Raw genomic sequence first — 18689 nt, 5'->3', positions numbered from 1 at the left:
AGTTATGGTCGAAACGTCGTGAGAATTTTTTATTGTTTTATATATATTTTGTTATTTTGTTGTTTCTCTTCAACGTGACTTTACCGAAAAAACTAAGAATATGAATTACTGCAGTCACGAAAGCTTTAAATCAAAATGTAATCGCCTCTACGGGGAGGGTTTTCACATAACTTTAAGACCCTTCAACAAACTCCGGGATAAGAAAGCTCAGCTGATCGAGTCTCTCACCTTCCTGAAGAGATGCCGCGACTCTGGGGTAATACCAATCGCATTTACACTGACCTCTGCTGCTGTAACTTCTTCTAATGCGAAACGAATTCTTTTCTAAACTAGCTTAGCTCTTATCTCAGAAAAAATCATACTTATACGCACAGAACTAGATCAGTTAGACAAGACACTCTACAAATCACACTTATCATTGACGGCAATAATGTCCACATCGGATTGGGAACATGTAGACAATATGACCGCCTCTTCAGCTGCTACTATGTCGACCAAATGTAAGGAAAACCTGATTTCCAAATTTAACCTCCTCTTCAACAAAAGACCGGACCCACACACCAAAAGTTAGACGTTAATAAAGTCGTAATTAATCGCAGTAACAGTTCTATTTCCGATGGTCTGAAATCCGTTTTAGCTAAAGGTCTAAACTTTGCAGTCACACCTAAACACATACCAGTTAATGATATAATTGCCCAAGTAGACGTTGCTCTCAGGGGCCTGGGTCACATCGCTGCAGACGTAGCAAGATCTGAAATCGCTGCAACCCTCAAAAACGCTAAGATGCCAGCTAGCAACCTCGGCAAAGATGAGCGTTTTGAATTATATAAATTAAAAAAGAGGAATGATATTGTAGTCCTCTCAGCTGACAAAGGCAATGCTACTGTCATCATGGATAAAATAGAATACAACAACAAAATTAAAGAATTACTCGACGATGGTAGTTATACAAAAATAAAAAGAGATCCCACCAACAGCCTCGTCACACAAACCAACAAAATAATTTCTGATTCAACCGCATTAATTGATCAATCTAAACAGTTTTCGTTGAAACCTTCTGCTGCCAGGCCACCAAGATTATATGGCTTACCAAAAATACATAAAGTTGATACACCTCTTCGTCCCATAGTCTCTACTATCAGCTCCCCCACCTACAAACTAGCTCGTTTTTTGTCTGAATTCCTGCGTCCTTTCACTGGAAAGACCACCTCTGCGGTACAAAATTCTACTCACCTGGTATCGACAATCAAGGGTATTTCCCTGTCCCCAGACGACCTGCTTGTCAGTTTTGATGTAGTTTCCTTATTCACCAAGGTTCCTGTACCTGACACCATTGCAATCATTGAAGACTTGGTTCATCAAGGACTAAACACTGAGGTACTCCCCCTGGTGAGACACTGTTTAACCAATACATACTTCACTTGGAATGGAACTTTCTACAAACAAACTGAGGGCACCCCAATGGGCTCCCCCCTCTCTCCAGTTATAGCTAACATTTTCATGGAGAAATTTGAGACTGACGCCATCCAGACTGCCACTCTGCGCCCAACCTTATGGAAGAGGTACGTGGATGACACTTTTGTCATCTGGCCACATGGCCGCCCTGCTCTAGACCAATTCTTCGACCACATCAATTCCATACACCCAGCCATCAGATTTACCATGGAAGTCGAAATAGATGGCAAGATACCTTTTTTGGATGTCCTAATTAAAAAGAGACCTGATGGTTCAATGAGCCACTCTGTCTACAGGAAAGCTACCCATACGGATGCTTATCTGAAACCGGATTCCCACCACCATCCATCACAGAAGAATTCTCTCATCAAGACTCTGTATCATAGAGCCCAATGCATATCCGACCAGGAACACATAAGCAGTGAACTCAAGCACGTACACCAAGCTCTTAGGGCTAATGGTTACTCCGACTATACAATCCGCAAAGCTATCACTCAAACCATGAAGAAGAACCCTCTTGAGGAGCCTTTCAAAACCATCACTTTACCATACATTGCTGGGATCACAAAAAAGATCTCCAAAATCTTGAATAAACACAAGATCCAGGTCCGTTTCAACACATTACATAAAATCCGTGATCTGGTTCCGTCTGTAAAAGATGTGATTCCGGACATACAATACCCTGGTGTCTACAAACTAAGTTGCCTCTGTGGTAGTAGTTACATGGAGAAACCAAACGCCATGTCTCGGACCGCATTCGTGAACATAAAGCAGACCTTAAACACGGTAGGACCAACACCTCGGCCGTAGCAGATCATTGTTTTAATTCAGTAGGCTCACATGCCATTGACTTTTCCAAGACGGAGGTTCTTTGTAAACCATCTGGCTTCCATGAGAGATTCGTTCATGAGGCTATCCACATATACAAGCACAGAGACAATTTCAACCGAGAAGATGGATTCTATCTTAGCAATCATTGGAAAGATTTGATAAACCATTTCAGTTCTTAATTGATTTTTCACGCTTACAGTGGCTTTCAGACAGCATACATTATAAAAAAAATTCGTCTCCCCCCTCCTCTTTAAAAAAAAAATAGATGGACTAGTCCTGGGCAAACTGCCAAATCGCTGCGCATGACGCCAACGTTTTTTATAAATAAATAAATGTGCCGTTTAAAAATAAATTTATGCAAACCAACACACCTGATGATGACCGTTTGAGTTATGGTCGAAACGTCGTGAGAATTTTTTATTGTTTTATATATATTTTGTTATTTTGTTGTTTCTCTTCAACGTGCCTTTACCGAAAAAACTAAGAATATGAATTACTGCAGTCACGAAAGCTTTAAATCAAAATAAAATCAGAGAGTCGAAAATAACAACTAACATCGGAAGGTAGGATGGAAACATCACGGCCAGTTATGACATAAACTGGTTAATAACGTCCTTCCAATGATTAGTCAGTCTGTACCCATCTTCTCGGTTGAAATTGTGTCTGTGTCTATATACAGTGGTACCTCAGTATACGACCGCTTTGGAATACGTCGAAATTGGTATACATCGTGTTTTTACGAGAAAAAAAATGTCTTGGGATACGACGTCTTGCTTGGGATACGACGCGCTTGCTAGAACTTGTATGGGTCGGGATGAGTCACCGCGTACAGTACCCGCGTATGCCCCGTTCATGACTGAAACAAAGCGAGAGGGGCGGGATGGCGTGGGGGAGAGGGGAGAGAGGCGGGGGACGTGGGGGAGATGAGCAGGGGGCATGGGGGAGATGGGCAGGGGGCGTGGCAGATAGGAGCGGGGGGCGTGGGGGAGAGGAGCGGGGGGAGAGGGGCGGGGGGGCGTTGGGGAGAGGGGCTGGGGGCGTGGGGGGCTGCCCCCATGGAGGGTGGAGCCCCGGGTCGAGGCACGCGCGCGCGTGCGTGGTTGAGGCATGCCACGTGACCAGCGCAGCTGGCAGCAACGCATTCACGTTGCTTCTGTATGCATTTTAGTTATTAGTGTCTAAATTATTTTATACAACCTCATTAATGTATGTTATGCTATATAAAATATCATTTGTTATACTCTGGAACAGATGATTTCCTTTCCCTTCATTTATTATGGGAAAAATTTGTTTGGTATACGTCATTTTCGGTATAAGTCCTACCTTCTGGAACGAATTAACGACGTATACCGAGGTACCACTTTACCTGGATGGCTTCATGAACGAATCGTTCCCAATCTGGGTGATCTTGCAGCAGAGGGTTTTAAGGAAATCCGCTTGGTTGGTTCGATTAAAGATGTCGAATCAGTGATGATATTATTTTTTTTTAACGAGGCAGTTGGTGGGATCTCTATTGATTTTTGTATAGCTACCATCATTAAGTAGGTCCTGAATTTTGTTCTTGTATGTGGTTTTGTCCATGATGTCTGTGGGATTGCCCTTGTCAGCTGAGAGAATGACGATGTGCTCTATCTTTTTGAATTGAGAAAGCTCAAAGTGCTCATCCTTACCGATGTTGCTAGTAGGTGACTTAGCGTTTTTAAGGATTGCAGCGATTTCTGATCTTGCCACGTCTGCAGTAATATGTCCCAAACCCTTAAGGTCTCCTTAGACCTGGGCAATGATATCATCAACTGGGATGTGTTTAGGGGTGACTGCAAAATTCAACCCTTTGGCTAGAACCGATTTTAGGCTGTCGGAAATTGGACTGTTACTCTGATTGATAACAATCGTGTCAACCTCTAACTTTGTTGTAGCTGATGTTTTCACAGAAAAATTTGTGACAGATGCCATCCAGGCAGGCACTTTATGTCCGTCCTTGTGGAAGAGGTACGCAGATGACACGTTCGTCATCTGGCCATGTGACCGACCAGCTCTGAACCAGTTCCTCAACCAATTCCATACACCCAGCCATCAAATTCACCATGGAGGTGGAAAAGGATGGCAAGTTACCATTCTTGGATGTTTTAATCGAAAAGAGACCAGATGGCTCAATGGGACACTGTCTACAGGAAAGCCACCCATATGGATGCCTACCTAAAACCTGACTCCCACCACCATCCATCCCAGAAGAATTCCCTCATCAAAACTCTACACCATAGAGCTCGATGTATTTCCGACCATCATCTCCTCGCCAGTGAACTGGAACACGTACACCAAGCTCTCAAGATGAATGGATATTCAGACTACACAATCCTTAAAGCTATCACCCCAACCGCTGAGAAAGAACCATCTGAGGACCCAATCAATACCGTCACCTTGCCATACATAACAGGGGTCACCAAAAATATTTCCAAAATCATTCATAATCTGCGAAGGATGTGATCTCTGACATGCAATACCCCGGCGTCTACAAACTAAGCTGTGTCTGTGGCAGTAGTTACATTGGGGAAACTAAGCGACATGTCTCGGACCGTGTTCGGGAACATAAGGCAGATCTGAAACATGGTAGGACCAATACCTCGGCTGTGGCTGATCACTGTTTAAATGCGATGAGCTCACACGAAATTGATTTATCCAAAACGAAAGTACTTTGCAAACCCACCGGCTATCACCAAAGATTCGTTCATGAAGCCATCCAGATATATAGACACCGACACAATTTCAACTGAGAAGATGGGTACAAACTGAGCAATCATTGGAAGGACGCTATTAACCAGTTCAAGTCATAACTGGCTGTGATGTTTCCATCCTACCTTCCGATGTTAGTTGTTATTTTCGACTTTCTGATTTTACATTAATAGGTTAAATGTCTCACACTAACACAGCCACCATCGCTCACGTCCTCGACATCGCGGCGGCTTTGCAATCTTACATTAACATGCTAATCTCTCACATTACAATAGCCACCTCTGTGCCCTCGGCGTGGAAGTCGCCCTCCCATCTTACATTAACATGCAAATTTCTCACTTTAACATCACTATCCCCGCCCACTTTGTTTGTGACCCTTGGGCTACACCCATTTCAAACCTATAAAAAGTCTGCTTCAGCAGCTTTCCCCCTCCTTTTTCCTCCTGATGACGATTGCTTATGTTGCGATCGAAACGTCATAGTTTTTTGTTTTATAATTTTGTTCTGCGTGACTTTACCAAAAGATACTCTTTGGTTCTTTCGGTAAAGTAACATAGGTATAAAAATAAAAAATAAAAATATATATATCACGACGTTTCGATTGCAACACAATCGGTCATTCTCAGACAGAAAAAAAAATCCAGCAATGGAACTGAAGAACCAGCGGGCCATACCTACGTGACTTTAACCGAAATAACCAAAAAGTATGGATTCCTGCAGTCACGAAAGCTTTAAGCCATGGTCTATGCTCCTTAATAAATGAAGACACCAAAACGTCTCGACCGCTTACGACGTATGGTGCCTCGTCAGCAGCATCGGGCTCCCTTGAATCAGTGTTGGTGAACTGCCGATATTACACGGACTCTCGTCTTGAAATGGGGGATGAGTTGAGAAAATCTAGAAATCCCCGTGGAGGACAAATAGAGCGGACTTTGAACGTTGAAATGTAAGCTCGTGGATTATTGCATTGCGCGGGTGCATGGGGATATTGCGGCGACAGTGGCTTCCACACAGAACTTCGATGTGGGGTCTATCTCCGTTTGATTATTGGGCAAGTTGTAACACAGGGACGCGTTGAATATGGAAGACTACATACTCTAATCTCCGCTAACAGATTATATCCTCATGTTTGCGTCAGGATAAACAATTCATACATTACAGCCTATGGTGCTACACATTTCAGGTAGCGGTAGTGCTATGGTTAACGTGCTGTGATACAAACCCGGCAATCGAGGTTCGATTCCCGTTCACGGTCAACACCTGCGATGGTTATCTGAACCGGTCCCGGGCCTCCCCTTGGTCGACTTAGCCTTAAATGAGTACCTAGTGCGGTTTGTAGTAAGTTTCGCCACTGAGGAGACAAAGGCGGCTGGGAATGGTGCTGTTAAGGCTTCAGCGGGGATCTTTGTCTTTGTTTGCTACACAGCATAGGTCGGCCTCTGTAGAGGAGGCAGAGGAGCAGGCTCGTGAAGGACGCTACTGGGCAGTGCCAGGGTAGGTGCACTGTGAGTCTATTGGGCAGTTGGAGGCCGTCACCCTCCAACAACAGCAGAGGTTGGAGGAGCAACGCTCAGAACTAGCATCATCAGGCGGCAGCAAGCATTGTGTATAAATTCACCTGTTTTGGTCTTAAGGAAAATCGTGCAAAATATAGAAAAGGTAAGAAAGTCACAAAACATAAATACATAACCAAACAAATTATGAAGTCCAAATTTGCAACACTGCATTCTTGGGGCAAGGCAGCAAAACAAAAAACAATAGTCCCAGATTTCGATTTAAAGCTTTCGTGACTGCAATGATTCATCTTCTTTGGTTCTTTCGGTAAAGTCACGTAGAATGAGAATAAAATAATAAATGGATAAAATAAAATGACCCAATAATATTCTCATCAGAAGGCCGATTGTGTTGTGGCCGAAACGTCGTGAGAATATTATTGTGTTATTTTATTTTATCAATTTATTATTTTATTCTCATTCTACGTGACTTTACCGAAAGAACCAAAGAAGAATAGTCCCAGACTTCACCAAAACAACAACACACTGCACATGAACATTGAACTATCGATGCATGAGGGGCAAGGATCAAGGATACAAATCACATCTGCAATTTGTTTTGTGTCCAGTAACTCCGATTATAACGTTTGGCACCGTACTATGCAAAATTAGTTAAATGTACAACAGTTATAGTTTGCAACGTCAAAGGCTTGGTCACCTATTCATATTTTTGTTTGAGGAAGAGTTAAATGGAAATTTGATGGACGTCTTATGTTTCTTGGGTTAATGAATTAGCTAAGTGCAACGCAGATTTGCCAATACGGGTTTTATGAATGACCAGGGCCCACTTTAGATGTCTTCTTGCATCAAGGCGATGTGAGACTGGATTGTAAGATGTTTAAATCGAGGGAACACCTAGCCTGGCATGCAATCGGTGTGTTTGGTAGCTGCACGACTATCTGATGAGCTCTCGGGTTGGAAAACGCGTGGCGCATCGTGCCAATGCGCGACGTTTCGCCTGCCCAGTTCCTCAGGAAGCTCGCTCGCTCCAGGCACGTGGGGCGCAACATTCATGCGGTACAACAAATAAAAGATCCCCCGCGTAGGCTTAACAGACCATTGGGGCAAGTGCTGTTACGGAGCACCGCCTATGAAGGCCAGCACGGCACGTGGGGTTGGGTGGCCAGCACCACCCCCGGCCGCCTTTGTCTCTCCCGAGTGGCGATGTTTACACATCGCACCAGGTACTCATTTGAGGCTGAGTCGACCTAGAAGAGGCCCAGGACCGGTTCACATAATCGAACTCGGGTCGCCAGGATCTTAGCGCAAAAATCACTATTTTCAAATGAATATGAGTTTTAGTCCATGTTAATTTGTGGCCATATGTATGCCTATATATATTGATAAATATTAATAATGTTGTTCATTTACAGAGATGCAGAGTTAAATTGAGACTATATGCATGAATAAAACAAGATACAGAGAAGTCAGCAAAGTGACATTCTATCAGCAATGCCATCCATTCAGAGCATCGGCTCGATAACCGATGTGCCACCGCTCCCCACACGCGGTACAACGCACACCTGTGAACATCGATCGGAGAATTCGTAGCCTCTTTGTAGATGCCATTCCGGATAAAGCCCTCTCTCCATGAGTGTTACTGTGTTCTTTACTTTGACATTTTTCGGTAAAGGGGTCGGTGCCTCAGGGACCGGCCGTTCAAGTACTCACCACTGACGTTAGCGTTGCGCTCTCTTGCCCGTCACTAAGCGAGCATTGGATCCAGCAGCGGATTGACGAGATTGCCGGTGCGCCTCTCATTGCTGCCTCGGGTGTAACTGCTGCTGCATTCCCCATCCCAGTAAAAAGTCATTATCTTTGTTCAATCTATAACTATAGACTTAAAAGTTACAATGTAAATTCTAAATTTAAAGCTTTCGTGACTGCTAGGCTCCATACTCTTTGGTTCTATTGGGTAAAGTCACGTAGGTGAAAATAAAATAACAAAAAATCACGACGTTTCGGCCACGACACAAGCGGCCTTCATCAGGTGAAGGGACGAGACTGTCTGGAGGACAGCGCTGGAGTGGAAGAAGCCACGCTTAGATCACGACCTTTAAGCTGGGCGAGAAGAAAAAGACCACGCGCCTTGACAAAGGAATTGGCATATAATTTAGCATTGAAATGGCTCATTGAAATAGCTAAGTTAAAGTATACACATCCGCAGAGGTACCCCTTGACAAAGGAATTAGCGTTGGAGTGGAAGAAGCCACGCTTAGATCACGACCTTTAAGCTGTGTGAGAAGAAAAAGGCCAAGTGCCTTGACAAAGGAATTGGCATATAATTTAGCATTGAAATGGCTCATTGAAATAGCTAAGTTAAGTATACACATCCGCAGAGGTACCCCTTGACAAAGGAATTAGCATCGAATTTAGCATTGAAATGGCTGAGTGATTAGCTTGTAACTGGTCACAGAAATAGCTATGTTAAAGTTAGAGCATATACGTTCACCGTGGCACCTAGACCTCATCAAACAGGAGAATTTAGCGAAACACAACCACGCTCAGACATTGGACCTGTGTGCGTGCAAACAAGGTGTTCTGACAAAGAAATTAGCATAAAAATTAGCATTTGATTGTCGGATTTTAGGAAAGAGGTGGTGTACGTGCCGGTGGACTCGCAGTTTGGCGCGGGGGGGGTGGGGGAAAGGGGGGAGTTTACCTATTGATGGTGTGAAAAGGGGGAATTTATAAGAGCTTCGAAAGTTTGGGGTACCACTACTTGAAAAATATACTGTACCATTGAAATTAGTTTAATGTTTAGTTCGATTTAGAACATATTTCCAATGGTTGCTTAATTTGAAACCATCCTCTCGGTTGAAATTGTGTCTGTGTTTGTAGATCTGAATTGCTTCATGAACAAATCTCTGATAAAAGCCCGTGGGTTTGCAAATAACCTTGGTATCAGAGAAAATTATATCGTGATCCCCCACAGCGTTGTAATATTGATCAGCCACGGCAAAAGAATTCGTTTTGCCGTGTTTCAAATCTGATTTGTGCTCGCGAATTTGGTCAGAGACATGTCGCTTTGTCTCACCGATGTAGCAATCACCGCAGGTACAACTCAATTTGTAAACCCGGGGTACTGTAAATCAGGAATGACATCCTTCACAGATGGGATCAGATCACGAATTTTGTGTACTGTATTGAACCGGACCTGGATCTTGTGTTTGTTTAGAATTTTGGAAATCTTTTTAGTAACGCCTGCTATATATGGAAGTGTGATGGTTTTGACCGGAGTATCAAGTGGTTGTTTCTGTATGGAGGGAGAGACAGCTTGGCGGATGGTACGGTCAGAGTAACCATTCCTTTTGAGGGCCAGGTGTACATGTTTTAATTCACTGGTCAGGTGGTGTTGGTCCGAAATGCAATGAGCCCTATGGTATAAAGTTTTGATGAGATAATTATTTTGGGCTGGGTGGTGGTGGGAATCAGGTTTCAAGTATGAATCTGTGTGGGTGGGTTTCCTGTAGACAGAATGCCCCAATGAGCCATCAGGTCTACTCTCAAACAGAACATCTAAGAATGGTAGCTTGCCATCTTTCTTCACTTCCATTTTGAATTTGATGGCGGGATGTCTGGAATTGATGTGGTGTAGGAAAATGTTCAGAGCTGGGAGGCCATGTGGCCAAATGACGAAAGTGTCATCCACATATCTCTTCCACAGGGAAGGTCTGAGGGTGGAAGTCTGGATAGCGTCTGATTCAAATTTCTCCATGAAAATATTGGCTATCACTGGTGATAAGGGGGATCCCATGGGGGTACCCTCATTTTGTTTGTAGAAGGAGCCCTTCCAAATAAAGTAGGTATTGTTGAGGCAGTGCCTAACCAGTGCAGGTGTGTCCGGGTCTAGTCCATGTTGGACCAAATTTTCAATTATTTCAATATATTTTCATGGAGAAATTTGAATCAGACGCTATCCAGACTTCCACCCTCAGATCTTCCCTGTGAAAGAGATATGTGGATGACACTTTCGTCATTTGGCCACATGGCCTCCCAGCTCTGAACCTTTTCCTACACCACATCAGTTCCAGACATCCCGCCATCAAATTCACCATGGAAGTGGAGAAAGATGGCAAGCTACCATTCTTAGATGTTCTGTTTGAGAGGAGACCTGATGGCTCATTGGGGCATTCTGTCTACAGGAAACCCACCCACACAGATTCATACTTGAAACCTGATTCCCACCACCACCCAGACCAAAATAATTATCTCATCAAAACTTTATACCATCCGCCAAGCTGTCTCTCCCTCCATACAAAAACAACGACTTGATACTCCGGTGAAAACCATCACACTTCCATATATAGCAGGCGTTACTAAAAATCTTTCCAAAATTCTAAACAAACACAAGATCCAGGTCCGGTTCAATACAGTACACAAAATTCGTGATCTGATCCCATCCGTGAAGGATGTCATTCCTGATTTACAGTACCCCGGGGTTTACAAATTGAGTTGTACCTGCGGTGATTGCTACATCGGTGAGACAAAGCGACATGTCTCTGACCGAATTCGCGAGCACAAATCATATTTGAAACACGGCAAAATAATTCTTCTGCCGTGGGCTGATCACTGTTACAACGCTGTGGGGGATCACGATATAATTTTCTCCGATACCAAGGTTCTTTGCAAACCCACGGGCTTTTATCAGAGATTTGTTCATGAAGCAATTCAGATCTACAAACACAGACACAATTTCAACCGAGAGGATGGTTTCAAATTAAGCAACCATTGGAAAGATGTTCTATATCGAACTAAACATTAAACTAATTTCAATGGTACAGTATATTTTTCAAGTAGTGGTACCCCAAACTTTCGCAGCTCTTATAAATTCCCCCTTTTCACACCATCAATAGGTAAACTCCCCCCTCCCCCCTCCCCCCCCCCCCCCGCGCCAAACTGCGAGTCCACCGGCACGTACACCACCTCTTTCCTAAAATCCGCCAATCAAATGCTAATTTTTATGCTAATTTCTTTGTCAGAACACCTTGTTTGCTCGCACACAGGTCCGATGTCTGAGCGTGGTTGTGTTTCGCTAAATTCTCCTGTTTGATGAGTACTAGGTGCCTCGGTGAACGTATATGCTCTAACTTTAACATAGCTATTTCTGCGAGCAGTTACAAGCTTATCACTCAGCTATTTCAATGCTAAATTCGATGCTAATTCCTTTGTCAAAGGGTACCTCTGCGGATGTGTTTACTTTAACTTAGCTATTTCAATGAGCCATTTCAATGCTAAATTATATGATAATTCCTTTGTCAAGGCACTTGTCCTTTTTCTTCTCACACAGCTTAAAGGTCGTGATCTAAGCGTGGCTTCTTCCACTCCAGCGCTAATTCCTTTGTCAAGGGGTACCTCTGCGGATGTGTATACTTTAACTTAGCTATTTCAATGAGCCATTTCAATGCTAAATTATATGCTAATTCCTTTGTCAAGGCGCGTGATCTTTTTCTTCTTACAATATAAAGTTAAATTTTAATGTGCAACGTCTGGCACTTTTCTTGCTGTTGTTTAAACCGAGCTTGGAAATTTATATACTTTTGAAATATGAACTTGTATACTTTATCTATGCTATATATTCATTCTTGGTGCTTTGCTTACCTTTCCTCTACTTTGCACTCCTATTCGTGTTTTTGCATTGTTGTTACTTTTTGACTGGCCCCTTTGGGACACCTTTGAAAAAGAGCTTGAGAGCTCATTGGATTTCTCCAGGATAAATAAAGATTCTGATTCTGAACTAATTTCACCACAAAATGTATTTATATGAAAAAAATACCGTCGAGGCCGTGAAATCGCCGCGCCTCCTCGTAATGCGAGAAACTGAGATTTACCTGAGGGGGGCCACGGTGACAAGATGTTGACTCCCTCGATTGGTATACAGAAGACCGTGGGTTTGATCCCGACTGTGACGCCTGCTGTATATTTGGAGTTTGCATGTCTTTCTCCCTGTGGTCGAGTGGATTTTTCTCCGGGTCCTCCAATTTTTCCCTCCACATTTAGAATCAATATGCCTTTAGAGTATTTGGCTGCTATAAATTCGCACGTGATAAGTTACTTCGTTGTGCTATAATTTGTGGTCAGCTCATTTATAAAAAGAGCTGTACAGCTTAATGGGACTTACCAGGTAAAATAAAAAAAATAGTGAGTCAGTTAGATTAGTCCCGACAATGCTCTTATCGGGTGCACAGGGCACAGCGAGGCAACCAGAAGAGGTGATGAGTCATCACGCGAATCTGATTCTCGTCTACTCTTGCATATGGCAGCAATCGGCTCGGGAGCTCAGGAACTGGATGCCAATGTCAGTGCAGACAACAGTGGTTTTAATAACAGTCAGAACAAAGCATTACACTACTAATAATACTCATCTACAATTAGCTCGTAATCCACAGGAATTAGCAGTTAATCCACTTTAAATAACCTCGTAATCAATATTTACTTATATCCAGGAAAGCCACATTGAGTGGAAAGACTCATTTTAAGGAGAGGCTTGCTGATGCTACATTGAGTTTTTATTTTAAGTTGTTCATAGCCAATAAATGATCAGCAGTGTTTATTATTATACGCAAGTGGGAGCAAACCCAAGAACCTGGTGAAAACCCACGTGTTGCACGAGGCAACGTTCAATCCCGGTTCAGATTGAAACAGATGGCGATTAGTCCACTTGATGTATCGCCCTCTCCTGACGAGCCAGGGTAAGGCACTTCCTCGAAGCCCACGGGAAGGGAGTTTCACGACATCATCTGTGGGTGATCCACCAACCCTCCCTGCTGCCTCTATAGTGCTGGATTACCGGGGACGGCGAAGCCGCCACCACCCGGTTCTCTCTCGTATGTACGATGTTACATATGGACACAGTCATCTTGGTAATGTTTATTGCAGGGCAGACCGGTATCCATCAACATCACGAACCCACTGCGTGAGGCTATTTCAGCAAGAAGACCGTCCCTCTGCAGAGCAAGGGTCGTGCTCATCAAGATGCTCCCCGTGACTCATCGCCTGCTGAGGAGTTCCCACTCTGTGACTGTGCGCCCGATAGCAGCATCGCCGCCGAGACTCCTTTGGGGTGAAGTATCTAGCAATGTAAAAGGAAATGGTGTTTCCCTGCCTCAAGGCCATCTCTGTGAAACATAATAAACACAGAGTGGGAATTGTGACTCGGCTCAGGTGAAACATTCACAGATGGCATCTTTATTCAGAGCAGGTGAAATACAACGATCATAGGCGATGCTAACAAGGGCAGCCCTTTAAAAAGATAGATTTTAACAGCAAGACTTAAAAATATTGGGAAATATACAACATAATTAGGTGTTTGTTTACCGTGCTAATCGGAGGTGCGGGGGAAGGACAACAAACTACCGAAAGAACCAAGAATATAATATATGCATTGTCTTTGAAACTGGTTGGTCCACACCAGAGACAGCTTTCTTTGGAGCCTAGTCTCAAACAGTGTTAATGCAGACAAGATTCCTTGTAAAAGGTTTCACTTTGGTGTTTTAACATCTTAACACCTATATTCTTTTTGATTTAAAGCTTTCGTGATTGCAGGGATTCATATTCTTGGTTCTTTCGGTAAAGTCACGTAGAAGGGAAACAATCAAATAATAAAAATATAAAACAATAAAATTCTCAAGACGTTTCGACTGTAACACAAGCAATTATCATCATGATGATTGTTTTATATTTTTATTCTTTTATTGTTTCCCTTCTACGTGAAAGAACCAAGAATATTAATCCCTGCAGTCACGAAAGCTTTAAATCAAAATCTTAACACTTGTTTTGTTGCCAGATAAAGGGGAAAACCTATTCTCATATTTTGGTACTGGCAAAGGAAAAAAAGCAGTTCTAAAGAAATTCGCTAATTTATGATTTAAAAGTGCATAGCTTCAGTGGCTTCATAATACCGGAAGGAAAAACGTTTCAGACGGTGGCAGAAGCGCATGGGGAGGGATATTTAAACATGCGTTTAGATTATTAAGATAATTTGGCTGCTATAAATTTGGCTGCTTTTCATTTCCACATGATAAGCCAACTTCGTGAAGCTATCATTTGTGGCCAGGTTGCTTCTGAAAAAAGAAGCTAATACTTCAATGGGCTTTACCTGGTAAATTAAATATTGTTTATTTTCCTTTCAATTTTTTTTTGTAGTGATTTGTTTACCTTTCCTATACTTTGCACTCCTATCGTGTTTTGTATTGTTTGTTGATGTAACGCTTTGACCTACCCCTAATGGACATCTGTGAAAAAGAGCTTCATAGCTCATCGGATTCCTCCTGCAATATACATAAATATTCGGATTTTGATGTGACAGGCACTCGTGCAGAAATTGGTGAACGGCAGTGAATTGATGAGAAGTTAAAGGCAGATTGTGAGAGCATAACGCGAGAGACACACAATATGGCGGGAGACAGAGAGAGAGACACACGCAAGACAACGTTCTCCCATACAAGCTTCAACAGACTGTTGAAGGTTGTATGGGTGAAGGCTGGCACGAGCAACACCACATCCGGCCGCCTTTGTCTCACCAGTGCTGATGTTTTACACACCGCACCCGATACTCGTTTTAGTCCGAGTCGACATAGGGGAGGCCCAGTACGGGTTCAGATATTCGTCACCCGATATTGGAGGTGAGCGGAAATCGAACTCGTGTTCACTGTTCCGCGGCTCCAAATGCATACAGACATGCGCACGCACATACCGATAGTAGAATGTGAACTCAATTCGTCTCACGTGAACGTGAATGGATAAGGGGATGTTGACTTATAAACAACCTGGCTCGGTGAGAAGCCTTATCGAGGTGATTAGAGGAACGTGATTTGATTATCCCTGCAACTGCAAAGCTCACAAAGTGTATCGATTGGGATGAAGTCCGCGCACCTGCCTTGACATTCATCCCGCGATAGCGTTCAGCCACAGCAAGGGGCAATCCTTAATTGCTTCATCGTTGTTTAATTCCGCAATCGCGGTCGGGGGTATGTGGGGAGCGTGTTGGACTTTGACCATTCCTAACCACGTTGGTGAAGGACAACGGTGAGTATAGGTGAGAGGGCGAGTTGCACAGTCACCCAGGGCCCCCGTGGTCCATGTCCCTTCTCAAAGGTTTCTCGAAGGTTCTGCCACCACCTCCTCCTGATCCAAAAACAGTGTTCTTCACTCATTTTCAGAGGGAGGCTACTTCAGCCGATATGACATCAGTCTGAGAGCCGCCACACCGCCTCACCTGCAAGGGGTGTTTTCATATCCATGTGCTGTCAGGGATCACACTGAAGGCCACCTGGGGCCGCCATTGGCCCGTGGGCCTTGAAATGAAGAACACTGCTCTTACCGATCCCAATCGTCCTACTGTGACCGCCTTAGCGGGGCGGCTGCCCATAGTAATTGGCACGTTTTGTTTAGGTGACAAACCTTGCTGATTAGCTGTGTCGGGTGGTGGTGGGTTAACGACACATTTATATTTACGCGAAATAATCCAAAAAAAACTTTACTCTGCGGTACACTTCGCAGCTAAAAATGCCCCACGGTTCAGTGCGACTCGTATGGATAAATAAGAAAGCAACAAAAACAAATTAATCGGTTCCATATTCCCCCATCATCCCGTTCTCCCCGCGGGTCCCTCAGCCCTGCGGAGCGCTGACGGCCTGGCAAGTGGGATGACGAATCGCCTGTGAATCACCGCACACGCGGCAGGCTGTGGATTCGTCTCGCAGGTCACGAAGCTCAGCCACGCAAGCAAACGACAGCTGTCCGTGTTCAGACTCGTCTCTTAGTCCTCCTGCGCTCGGAGCACGAACAGTAATCTGCACGAGGTTCGTGGGTTAGATCCCGACTCCATCGAGCGGAGCGCCGGGCGGATGTAATGCGGCAAGTTGACAATAGGGGGCACAGGTGGTACATCTGCCAGTCATCTAATTCAGTCAGCCCATGGCCCCTGGGTCTGTCCCGTGACCTTCAGTATATTTTGAGTTTATGTCTCACTCTCTCGCCCCGTGGTCGCGTGCATTTTTTTTCGGGTCCTCTGGTTTTTCCCTCCTCATTCAGAATCAACAATGTGCGTGTAGTGTCTGCCTGCAATACAATGTCCACACAATAAGCCACTTTGTGGAGCTATCATTTGTGGCCAAGTCTATTCTGAAAATAGCTAATAAGTCAGTGGGCCTTACCTAGTAAATTAAATAGCTTTTTTTAGTTTTTCATTTATTGATACATTTATCTTGAGTGATTTTCTTACTCCTATCGTTTAAGTTTCTGACCCATCCCTACTGGACATCTCTGAAAAATATCTTCATAGCTTATCATATTTCTCCAGGATAACTAAAGATTCTGATTCTGATAATGAAACGCAAAGACTGAGGTTATATATATACATACACGCACATCTAGGAAATAAGCATCTTGGCAAAATAATTACGTTGATAGGAGCACATTTAAAAGTTAGAGCGATTTTAAATGAGCCGTGGTCAGTCTTCTCTATTCGTTATTTCCATATTTTCGGTGTCGCTATCTATTCCAATTAATAATGATTATAATTATTACTATTATTAGACGTCTGCCGGACTTCCGTTTAAGCCGTTTAATTTCATTTGTTCGACAAATAATCCCGCATAGCCAGTTATGTTATCCAGCTAGTTTCTGTAGCAACGGTCTACATCAGCCACTAACAGTGGAGTATTTGTGGTTGGAGTGGAGAGGCGCCCAGCCAGCAGCCAGCCAGGAATCTCGAGGTACGGATCATCATTAATCGTGCTTTTGGAATGATTCACCTTCATCCAAGGTGTCATCACTTCGCCACTGCAGATGTTAGCCGTGTCTTGCTATCTAACTCGTCTCGGCGGGTTGTTATTTTAATGTGCCAGGCGCGGCACCACCACTCCAACATCCTTCTCCATTCTACCGCGGTCTACCGATTCTGAGATGCACATTTAGCTTGTGCATTTTAAAGCAAAAGTTATAATCCAGGAGACGTCCACATGTAAGAGCACGACCCGCAGCTTCGTGTAGAGTGAGCGAGGAGGCTCGTTAAGGATGCTACTGTGCAGTGCCAGGATACGTGCACCTAGAAGACGCTATTGGGAAGTTTGAGGCAATCGTCCTCCAACAACAGCGGAGGGCAGAGGAGCGACGCTCACAACAATGAGCGGATAACCGGGTCGAAAAAAATACAGGAAGTTGGCACAATAGGGGGCACAGGTGGTGCATCTGCCAGTCATCTCAGTCAACCCATGGCACCTGGGTCTGTCCTGTGACCTACTGTTAGAGCGTCTTCGACAATTCACGTGGCCTCAAAGTGCACATCGCCTGGCACAAGTGTCATGGTAACGTCACCACCACTTAGTGGCGAATGGCGACTTTTTGTTATTGTGAAGAGCAGCGCTCGGCGCTACGAACTTGGTGACCCGAGTTCGATTCCTGCTCACGGCCTCCCCTAACTTCGACTCAGCCTCACATTATTACCCGGTACGGTGTAATGTGTTAACATGGCCACTGTAGAGATAAAGGCGTCCGGGCGTGGTTCTGGCCACCCAACCCTCGTGTGCTGTGTCAGCCTTCATTGGTGCTCGCTTACAGCACTTTCCCCAACAGTCTGTTCAGGCTATACGGGCGATATTTGTCTTGTGCGAGGCCAAATATGTATGTTTTTGGATTCGTCTTATAATTTGGAGAAGCATGCAATACGTTGAAAGGCGTTCGTCAAGGCTGGACCTATAACGACCTGGACCTCAGTGCAATAAAGGTCACAGAGACCGTGGCGCAATGCACAAACCACTGCAAAGACAAAGACTCATGTATAGCCTCTATGAGGCTGTTGGGACAAGTGCTGTTAGCAAGAAGTACCGATAAAACCCGGTACCACCAGACCCGGCCACCTTTGTCTCTCCAATGCTGCTGCTTTATACACACATACACCGTACCATCCTACTCATTGGAAGCTGAACTCTGTTCCACCGTGCATTAACAACAGCCGCCATCCGCCATTAAGTGGTGGTGACGGCACCACGGCGCTTGTCACAGGCTAAGTGCACTTTGAGTCGACTTGCAGTGTGGGAGGCTTGCTACTGGTAGAAGTCCCAGGACAGGCCCAGGTGCTATGGGTTGACTGTTGTGCCAGCTGGGTGCAGGAGGAGT

The sequence above is a fragment of the Petromyzon marinus genome, chromosome 75, assembly GCF_048934315.1.
Source record: "Petromyzon marinus isolate PM22_M1 ecotype Great Lakes invasive population chromosome 75, UKy_Petmar_22M1.pri1.0, whole genome shotgun sequence".
Classification (NCBI taxonomy): Eukaryota; Metazoa; Chordata; class Hyperoartia; order Petromyzontiformes; family Petromyzontidae; genus Petromyzon; species Petromyzon marinus.
The sequence above is the reverse complement of the archived record's forward strand: the minus strand, read 5'-3'. Positions refer to the sequence as shown.